The sequence below is a fragment of the Engraulis encrasicolus genome, chromosome 16 (assembly GCF_034702125.1).
Source record: "Engraulis encrasicolus isolate BLACKSEA-1 chromosome 16, IST_EnEncr_1.0, whole genome shotgun sequence".
In the NCBI taxonomy this organism is placed as follows: Eukaryota; Metazoa; Chordata; class Actinopteri; order Clupeiformes; family Engraulidae; genus Engraulis; species Engraulis encrasicolus.
The window spans coordinates 54,914,609-54,925,361 of record NC_085872.1 but is presented as its reverse complement, the minus strand read 5'-3'; positions in this window follow the sequence as shown (position 1 = coordinate 54,925,361).

Here is a 10,753-nt window from a genome sequence, read left to right as displayed (position 1 = left end):
GTCTCACATATAAATAGTCAGTACCATCAAAATGGCATAGATCCTTCTCAATTGCTTTGGCTCATTTGCATTCATTTAGTCCTTCTGTCAAAATAAACTGGATGGTTCAGCATAACTACATGGATCCTCATCACTCGCTCATATCACCCCAAAAACAGTTTACCCATGTGTCAAAACTAAATTTCTTCCCCACATATATCATCAGTACCCCAAAATACATTGTCCCTTTGCCATTGTGTAAGCACTGCCAGTCAAAATGGTTAGGTGTTTTATCTACGTTCAGCTAACAGATTTCGACTATGTATAAAAATGAAATATACAGAAAGTAATGCCCATATATCACAGGTTTCTCATGGGTTTGGCTCATTTCTCAAAACAGAGATAACATTCTCAAAATAACACGGATAAATGCCAAAGCAACTAGCAATTGTTCAAAACAGAATGTCATGAAATTAGCCAAATAACAGAGGAAACTGTAGTATACACGGTTGTAAAATTATTTTCTACTAACTAGTAAAGTTACAATACCATCTGACCTGTTGAACACTGTCATGAATTTACTATGTAATGAAATTCTTAAAATCTGATGTCCTTGACTGTTTTGGGAATTGCGTAGACCACTTTGTATATGATGACTTACACAATGAAATAATGCTGACGTGTTTTGGAGAGGGCAACCATTAGACTGAGAATTGTCTAATTCGTTTAGATAAGCAAGGTCAATTTATTTGGAAAATGTGCTAAATGTATGCTGAATGTGTCAACTGAAGGGTATTTGTACATATCCATCTGCAGAGATGTACTAAACATTTGAGACATATACAAAGCATTTGATATCTGATGAAAGCAATGAAAAGTGCCATTCTGATTTGGGAAATTGCGAGTTGGTTTGGGTATTTGTCCGTGTTGTTTTGAGAATGTCATCTCAGTTTCGAGAAATTAGCCAAACCAATCGAGAAAAGCTGTAACGTGTGAATCTCCCATGCCATGTGACCATAACGACTCATGTGAATGCAACCTGGCAGTTGTTAGATGGATACATACCAGTGCATGTGGACTACTGCTTCATTTCCCTCAATAATTTTGTGGTAAAAGAAGCTCATCTCCAAGGAACGAAGATGCAGAGATACAGCACTCAACAGGCATTGGAAATGATCCACACACACACACACACACACACACACACACACACACACACACACACACACACACACACACACACACACACACACACACACACACACACACACACACACACACACACACACACACACACACACTCTGTGTCTCAAGTGACAGCTGTGAGCTGCTAACAGCCACATTTCCACAACAAAAGGAGTGTCCGCAGGGGGTCCAAAGGGTCAAATGACCCTCTTGTGGGGCTTTTAGGTAAAAAGGTCAATTGACCCCTCCGTGGTAGTTCTAGTGTTAAAGTGGTACACAAGAAAAATGACCATATTCCCACCATCATGAAGATGGTCATGTATATCTCCCAATATATATAAGCTCATTCTTCTGTTACTTGACAGAGAGTGGGGATAAAGTAGTCAACTGATGATGGGTGTATACATGTATACCACAAGACATTAAGAATGAAATAATTTGCTGAAAATGTCAATGAAAGGTGTGATTGTAATGAAGAGCCCAACCTGTCTTTGACTGAAGTTGTGCCCCAATGCACTAATAATTTAATAGATGCTCCGCCCACACAGTAGTTTACTGTGATGTTTCCTAGTTTATCACTTTGTCATGCTGGTTATCCTTGAAGAGCACAGTAAAATACTGTGATGTGCAAGTTAGGTGAGAAATGGCAAGTGATACAATGATTTCAGACTAATTTGCTGTGTAACGTGTGACCATCACAGTAGCATAGTGTACCAGAACATCAGAGTAATTAACTGTGAGATTTCACAGTAAATTACTCTGAAATCCTTGTAAATTTTTACTGTGTGGATTGACTTAATTTTTGACTCAACAGTATATATACAGGTAATGTATAGCTGTTTTCCTATGTTTAGAACTCTCTCTCTCTCTCTCTCTCTCTCTCTCTCTCTCTCTCTCTCTCTCATTGTCTCTGAGCGTGCGGTACTGTATGTTGCAGTGTATATAGGTCTTTCTGTGTAAATTTAAATGCATGTACAGATCTTATTTGATGGCTTTATGGATTTAAGTGATCATTCAATACCAGTCTGGATACACTGGATGTATGTCATTTCTTTACTCATCTTTTGGAACAGCCAACGACTGCTCACCAGTTACCCCCACACTCTGTTATTCTTTTTTTTGGGGGGGGGGTTCTTTTATGTTGGCTATTTGTGGTAGGCTACCTACCGGCAATGTTGTCATGTATGTTGTCATGATGTGATGTTATGCGGGATCTCATAATGCACAATCCGTTTCATACTTTACAGTCTTATTCTAAGCAATGTTGTGAATGTTTTTACTGAGGCATTTCTTGATTTGTCATTCATGACCTGATTTATATAACTAAATGCATAAAAATAGGCCGAAATCGCAATTTTTAAGATTATTAGCAGTATTTTCTCTGTACCTGGATAACAAAAGGAGAAAGCCACAATTAACCACAGTAAATATTATTGCATGTACGATATTAACAAAATACAAAAGGACTTTTGAAGCTGGCATTTTCAGGTGGTCAGATTCATTGCATCAAAATATATGCAAATTAGTGCATATTTAATTAGATAATAGCCTAATTAGCATATTTAAACATAAAATATAGAAAACTTGTAATACATTTTTTTCTCCAATTCATACGAGTAATCATCTGATAAAGTTTCATATTGATATCTGCAAGTTAAAAAAAATACCCTATTCACCTACAGTGTCTCGCCTTCTTTGTGGGATTGCTGTTATGAAAGGGTTAATTATTACCCCACATTGGAAATGCTCAAGGGATATCACCGGGCATCGTCTGAAATCTTGAAGACTTAAATCTATCAGATAAAGCAAAAAAAAAAAACTTTATCAAAGAAATCTGGGTTCAACCCCACGGCTCCCGGACTAATAGGCACGCTAGCGAAATAATGACGAAAAAAAACCTAGGGGGTTTCTTAACATGGCGCATTAGACCAGAGCTCATCTCTTTTCTCAAAAATGCATCTCATCATCAAAAAAATGTTTATTTGGTGATGAAAAAAAAAACACTGCAATATTTGAAAAGTGTTTCGAATATGTTAGGAAGCATTTACAGTCATAATAGGCCTATACTGACATTTCAAAATGAACAGTGCTATAAATTGTAGAGGCAAATACAGATAAATCTATGAAATATTTAGACTATTTAAACAAAATGACCTCAACAATTCAGCATTTCTGAGAGAGAGAGAGAGAGAGAGAGAGAGAGAGAGAGAGAGAGAGAGAGAGAGAGAGAGAGAGAGAGAGAGAGAGAGAGAGAGAATCTGCCACTGACTGAAGGGGAGGAGCTGCGTAGCAGGAACAGTAAAGTCAGAGCCAGGCTACTACATTTCTAGAGCTAGTTCTAGGCCGGCGAGCGCGTTGACGCCGACGCCTTCCATTCATTTTCAATGGAAAGCGGCGACGCCCTCGCAAAGGCTTCTGGGATACGTGGTGCGGCTACTTTGACAGTTGACGTGCGTCAAAAAAAGTTCAGCTCCCTTCTGAAATTGATACCGGTGCTTGTTTTGAACATTTGTCCATGGGGCAAGATATTTTCACTGTATTGTAGCATGCTACACGGATCCATTGACTTTCACTAGCTTAGCGACATATTCCCTCTTTTAACTTGTCTTAAAGCAAGACAATGCTTAACATGAAAAATAAGACACTTTACCACCTTTAGAAACCCCAGCCAACGATTTTAACTGTATTAAGCCCCAAAATAGTGGCATACCCCTTTAATTAGATTATTTTACTCGTTTCAAGCACATATTGCCTACAACAAGTATTACCAAGTAAACACATCTTGGCCCATGGACAAGTGATGGGTTGTGGATGGATAGTAGTGGTAGATGGATAGTGATGATGGCTATGTCCTCGATTGTAAGTCACTTTGGTTAAAAGTGTCTGCCAAATGCCATGTAATTAATCTTGACTAATCGACTATAAAAATTATTCGGAAAGAATTTTCATAGTCGACAAATCGTTTCTTTTAATTCAGTGCTTTTTTTACTTACTTTTCTAATGCTTTATTACTTTATTGAAACCTAAAATTGCCCTGCACGTATGAATTGGACGTTGTATCTTGGAGTAAATAAGTTACTATCATGATTTAAAGCTCGAGTGAGCTCAGGGACCTAATTTTCGGTTTCTTTCTTTTTTTTTCCAATTTCCTTGAAGATTAAAGCACTAGAGTACTTGAAAAAATAATCGTTTGACTAATCGACTATTCGAAAAAAAATAGTTGATCGATTAATCGGGAGAAAAATAATCGTTTAGGACAGCCCTACATGTAATGCAATGTAATTACATTAAGCAAAGTCATGAGAATACCTTGACTCCTGGTGAACAATATGAGGCGCAGGCGCTTGTAGTTCCTCCATGAGGAAGGGCTCAACCCTCATCAGCGCTTCATACAGGATGTTTTTCCCTCTTGGACTGAAGTGAATGTTGCCTTGCTTCAGGAGTGCCCTCATCTTTGCCTGGCTGGTTGGCTTGCTGAGGATCTCACTGTAGATCTCCTGGGTGATGACCTTCTCCTTCTTCAGATGGTCCAGGATGGAATCCACAGCTGACACTCTCTGAATCAGCTGATCTTCATGCTTGTTGATGAAGTGCAGATCTACAAAAGGGCAGAACGTGCAGTGAAGACACAAATTTAAAGGGGAATTTTGGTAATTTTATGAAAATGTCACATCTGTTGGAGGCCAGTGAAAGATGACCGAAAAGAAAAACCATGAGAATTTTTCATGTGGGCTGCAATTGTGCTGATTTACATGAAAGCGGGTGCTATCGCGGCCAAGCGTTCAATCTTTTCTGAAGCTCATAACGTGTATCAAAATACTTTTGAGAAAATTGGGTTGCTGTTGGGGCATATACAACTAAAGTCATTGGGTAATTTTAACATTAACTAGCATAGACATGATGCATTTGTCACTTTAAGAACCAGCGCACATACCCGTCATCTTCCAGGTTCCACTGAAGTCTGCAAAAACCGATCAGCAAAGTCATACAATCCAGTAATCTTTTTGTCCACCAAAAACAATGGCATGTTTGTTATTGTTTCACAACACTCAGAGACCGCTGAACACATGACTGTCTCGCAAAGGCTCAAGGGAGATGGTGGCTGGCTGGCGCCGTGGTTTTTCAGTGGTTGTGATACAATATAACAGTGGTTAGTTCGATTTGCGAGGCTTATTTGTGGTGGACAGAAAGAATTATTGGATTGTATGACTTTGACGATTAATTTGGGAGGGCGTCTTTGGAACCCAGAAAATGATAGAGGTCCTCATGTGAGGCCAAAGGTAATGCCGGGTGTTCAGTCGTCTCTAAGTGTTGTTAAACAATAGCAAACAGTTCAGTTTGTAAAGATCACCTGCTGGTCCGCTTGATGCTCTTGATCCTCCTACTACTGCTGGTTCTGCTCTCGTTGGTCTTGCTGCTGTTCTGGCTGCTGATCTTCTTGGTCTTGCTGCTGCTGCTCCTCCTCCTCCTACTACTATTACTACTACCACTAATGCTGCTGCCACTACCACTACTGCTACTACTGCTGCTGGTTCTGCTCTTGCTCCTGCTTCTGCTACCCCTACTGCTGCTGCCTCTGTTGCTCCTGCTGCTCCTGCTCCTCTTGTTGCTCTTGTTGCTCTTCCTGCTGCTGCCACTTCCACTACTCCTGGTTCTCCTGCTCCTGCCGCTACTGCTCCTACTGTTGTTCCTACTCCCCCTGCTGCTCCTGCTCTTGTTGCTCTTCCTGCTGCTGCCACTTCCACTACTCCTGGTTCTCCTGCTCCTGCTGCTATTGCTCCTACTGTTGTTCCTACTACTGCTGCCACTACCACTGCTGCTGCTGCTGCCCCTTCCAGTTGTGCGGTTGCCGCCAAAACTAATGCTGCCACCACTACTCCTACTGCTGCTGCTCCTGCTCCTGCTGCTCCTGCTGCTGCTGCTGCTTTCACTACCACTATTGCTCCTGCTGCTGCTGCTGCCACTACCACTATTTCTGCTCTCAGTACGGACATATTCAAGCCATCTCACTCTAGAGGACAAGACATTCACACAGATGATACAATAATCAGTTTATAGAGGACAGACAAACTTGGGCTAAATTTATATTAGATCGGTTCGGTATCATTTCCATTGTGGATGCACTGTCCGTGCAAATTAAAACGCCAGAAAAGAACTTCAGAGGTGGAACAATACAAAGACGACAGAGCCCACATATTCGCTCTAGCTCAGATCTGATCGAGAACTGTATAAAAATCTGGGATCAGAGGAATGGCTGCTCTGTCCCCTTCTGGAGGTTACTCCAGTTATAAAAGCATGAATATTTTTAAATCATACAAATATCATTCACTGACTGGAGAGAGAGAGAGAGAGAGAGAGAGAGAGAGAGAGAGAGAGAGAGAGAGAGAGAGAGAGAGAGAGAGAGAGAGAAAGAGAGAGAGAAAGAGAGAGAGAAAGAGAGGGGAGGAGGGGGAGAGAGAGAGAGAGAGAGAGAGAGAGAGAGAGAGAGAGAGATGCTGGCATGAATGGGAAAACTGATGTTGCCTCTGCTGAGGTTTGCGGTAACACTTTATAGTAAGTACTCCTTGTTAAGCATTAAGCATTGTTTAACTTCAGTTAATGCTTAGGTAACCCTCTGTTAATCATGTGTTAGCCATTATCTCTTTTTCATCACTGATAACTCTTAATTATTTCTCATTCCTTAAAGGGGCACTGTGCAGGAAATGGTCAAAAAAGGTACTGCAACTATGCTGCTCATTGAAACTGGGCTGCCTATTGCCAAATTTGATCTTTACATGAAAGTTTACTAAGTAATAAACAAATATTTCCTAGTATGGTCCAAGTAGAGTCATTTTTGCAGCTAAAAATGGCTATTTTTTTAAATTCAAAATGACGGACCATGTAGAAGATCCCCCTTTCCATGTATGAAAAGTGCAATTTTTCCAGCCATAATGAATACTTGTAGTGGTGGTGGTATATGAGGCATTTGGTGCTGTAAGAGGCATTGTACTGCACAAGAAAATTATTACACATTGGACTTAGGGGGAAAACTTAATGATTTTCTTGATTTGTATGTTACCTGGCTGGTGGGGCACGGGAGAAGAAGCCTTTCTGCGATGCTGAAGACATTTCCACTCACTGAACTGCGCATCTTGTGTGCCCAGCCTGTTACCTATTCTGGCCAAAAGGCAAAGCACATGTGTTACCAAACAGACAAGGAATATGTGCTTGAATTCCAAGTCGTTGATGGAAATTAACCAGCAATTATTGGCAGACATGCATGCACAGAGCTAGGCCTGATCAAAAGAGTGTTCAAAATAGGAAATGAATAGAACCTTGAATATTCAAGGAATGGGATTTTGGATGAAGTCTTGTCGGACAATGGTCCACAAATCTCAAGTGCAGAATTCAGAGCATTCACACAGAACTGGGAATTCGCACACACCACGTCCAGCCCTGGATTTCCACAATCTAATGGACAGAGTGAAAGAGCAATTCAAACAGCAAAATATTTGTTAAAGAAAGCTGCAGAGTGCCAGAACGACCCATACATTGCTTTGATGGAGTACAGAAATGCACCTCTGGCTTTAAGCTGTCTCCTGCTCAGTTGTTAATGTGACGTAGACTGAAAACACAATAACCCACATCAACACAACTCCTGAAACCGCAAATGTACAAGAACACGCACATGAACATCAAAGACAGGCAGCTGAAACAGAAACATTACTTAGCGCAAAACATCTACCAACTCTTGAGTAGTTACCAAAATGGCAATGGCCAAGTACTAATGTAGATTTTTCTGCCTACACTGTAACAAATAGCTGTTTATTTACGGAAATTCTGCAACAGCATTCTACTGCTTTTCGAAAAAACAGACAACTACTGTGAAAATATTACTTTGAGTCACATATTGAGCATAAACAGTAAGTACTGCACAATAGCAGTATTCGCCGTTGTGGAAAAAACTAGAGATGCACCGGATCCTGATTTTTAGGATCCTGCCGGATACCAGATCCACTGAATAAGATCCTGCCGGATCCGGAACCGGATACCGGATCCTACAAAAGGTTTGAAACATATAGTCTACTCGCACACGTGGGCCCTTTTTATTACGTTGGCGCAAACTATTGTTTAGACTCATTGGCTTATTGCCACACTGCCTTCAATAGCCGCTTCCAAAGGGATTTCACTCCATGCAGTGATTGGGGTTGTGAAAGACTGAAAAGCCTAGGCTAGACATGCACCAGACCCTGATTTTTAGGTAACATGCCGGATACCGGATCCACTGCTTAAGATCCTGCCGGACCCGGACCCTGTGAAAAACTCTATTATCCTGACGGATCCGGATCCGGAACCGGAACCGGATCCGGTGCATCTCTAGAAAATAACAAGTTGTTTTAGGCAGCACCATTGAAACCCATTCATCCTCCACTTGTCCGTGATCACCATCAAACTTCAATACCACCTGAAGAACTGAAGTCATTCTGACTGGTTAAAATATTATCTGATACTATCAAGCATGATGAAACAATTTCTAAGGAAACTGCAATACTTAAAAAGTGCTTGATGCAGCAAAGTGTGAGTAGCACATGCATTTTGATAGTGATGAAAGTGTGAATGGCTGAAACATTTTAAGAACTTGTAACACTCTTGCAACAAGCAGCCCCATCTAAACCAATCTGCTAATCAGTGCCTGGCCTCACCTGAGTAGGGCTGTTATGCCATTATTCAATTACGGGCGTCACCTGCCAAGGGCCTGATGACTCTGGTCACATGGTACTCTTGCACCTGTATATAAATCTGGACTATCAACACTTCAGTTGCTTGCCTGCCTGCCTGCTGGCTGGCCTGCATGGCACAGCATAGCACTTGTTTGCCTACAAGCTTGCCTACAAGCTTGCTTACATGCTTGCACACTTTCCTCTTTGTGAAAGCTTGCTGTATGTGGCATCATTTGTGGCATTGTGGCATATAATGTGCCTGCTGCAAATTGGGCATTGCTTTGAGAGCTAGCTTGTAGTGCTGCTTGTTTGCTGTGCTACTTGGTGCAAAATATTTTTTTAAAGACTGACCAATGCTATATTCATCATTGGCTCATCAAGAGATACAGTAAAAAGCTCACCTTGCACACTATCATTGTAACATAGCACTGCGTACTCTGACATTTTGTTCATGCCCACACTTTCAAAGGACCACCGCAAACCATTTTCTCAATACAGCATTGCGCCATAGTATCATGCTCAAGGCACTCCAGTCATGGTGAACGATGGGAGGGTGGGGTCTGGTAACATGCCAGGGTACCACAGTTATGGAGAATGATGGGTGGGGTGGGAAGTTGCCATGGCCATATTCATGAATACAACTATGACCCAGTATTTGCCTGTCATCACACAGTACAATTCAACTTTTTAACTGAAATGTACTGTTATTTTTCTGTAGAGTACTGCTATTTAACAGTTCAATTGCTGCTGAAAAAATGTTATATACTGTGATACATTAAACAGCAATGAGCTGTATTTGATTTTTGGTGTGAAATAACAGTAGAATTACAGGTAAATATAATTGCCAGTAACTGCCGTTATTTTGCAGGGAAATTTTCTTAGAGTGTACCTGGAAGTACCAGAGAGGGGTCATTTGACCCGGTGTCCTGTCTATATGAGCGACCCGTCGAGATGTGATTCTCTTCACTACTGAGCATGCGCATGCGTGGTGGTTTTCGCGGGTGATTGCCCATCGAATTGTGAGACCGCAAGTTACGATAGGGTCCCCTGAGACTGTCAACTTTAGTGACTCAAACTGTAGCCTATGTCCTCCAGAGGTTACCACCAGTCATCCATAGTCTAGTTAGCCTATAGCCTGTCCACCGACTGTCATGGACTGAAAGTTACGATATAGTCTATCCCCTGGGGGGAAAACGGGAAATAGCGTGGATCATCCAGCAGATCATTGGAAAATCTGCAAAATAGCGTGGCCTCGAACATTTGCTACTTTGTTGCCTAACCGTAATCGCTCACACACTCAGCCTCGAACATTGTAACATCGATCAGAAAAGACTATTTATGTAGAGGAGGCGTTCTCATTGCAAAATGGAAAAAATCGCCACCTCTGATTGACCTGTCAAAATGCTCCCTCCACCCTTTTCACTCAAGAATTTGAATCAACTGCATTGTAAAATGCCTGAACATGGTAATAAGAAATGCACTGGTGGGGATGTTATGAAAATATGATTCCGGTCATTAAAAGACAGACATCTACCAAAACAAAGCCACAATACGCTATCTGCTATCTGGGGATATCTAAAGCGCGCTTGTTTATCCCCATACACATGATTTCATGTGGCAATTTGCCTTGCGAGCCCACGTCGCATTGAAACCAAACCAACAGCAAATGATTGCATTAAACAACCCGTAGCCAGGCTCTCGTTTGAGCAAGTTAAGAAACGTGCCATATGAAAGAGACTGAGTTGAGTTTGCGCAAATACTGGAGAAAGTGTTTGGGATCAGGGCCTGGCTTCGGGTTGTTTAAAGGCCAACTTCCGATAAAACTCAGTTTTACTCACTCCTTTCGAAGATCGGACGGTCACCCCAAGTTAAACTCACTTGCAAGGCTC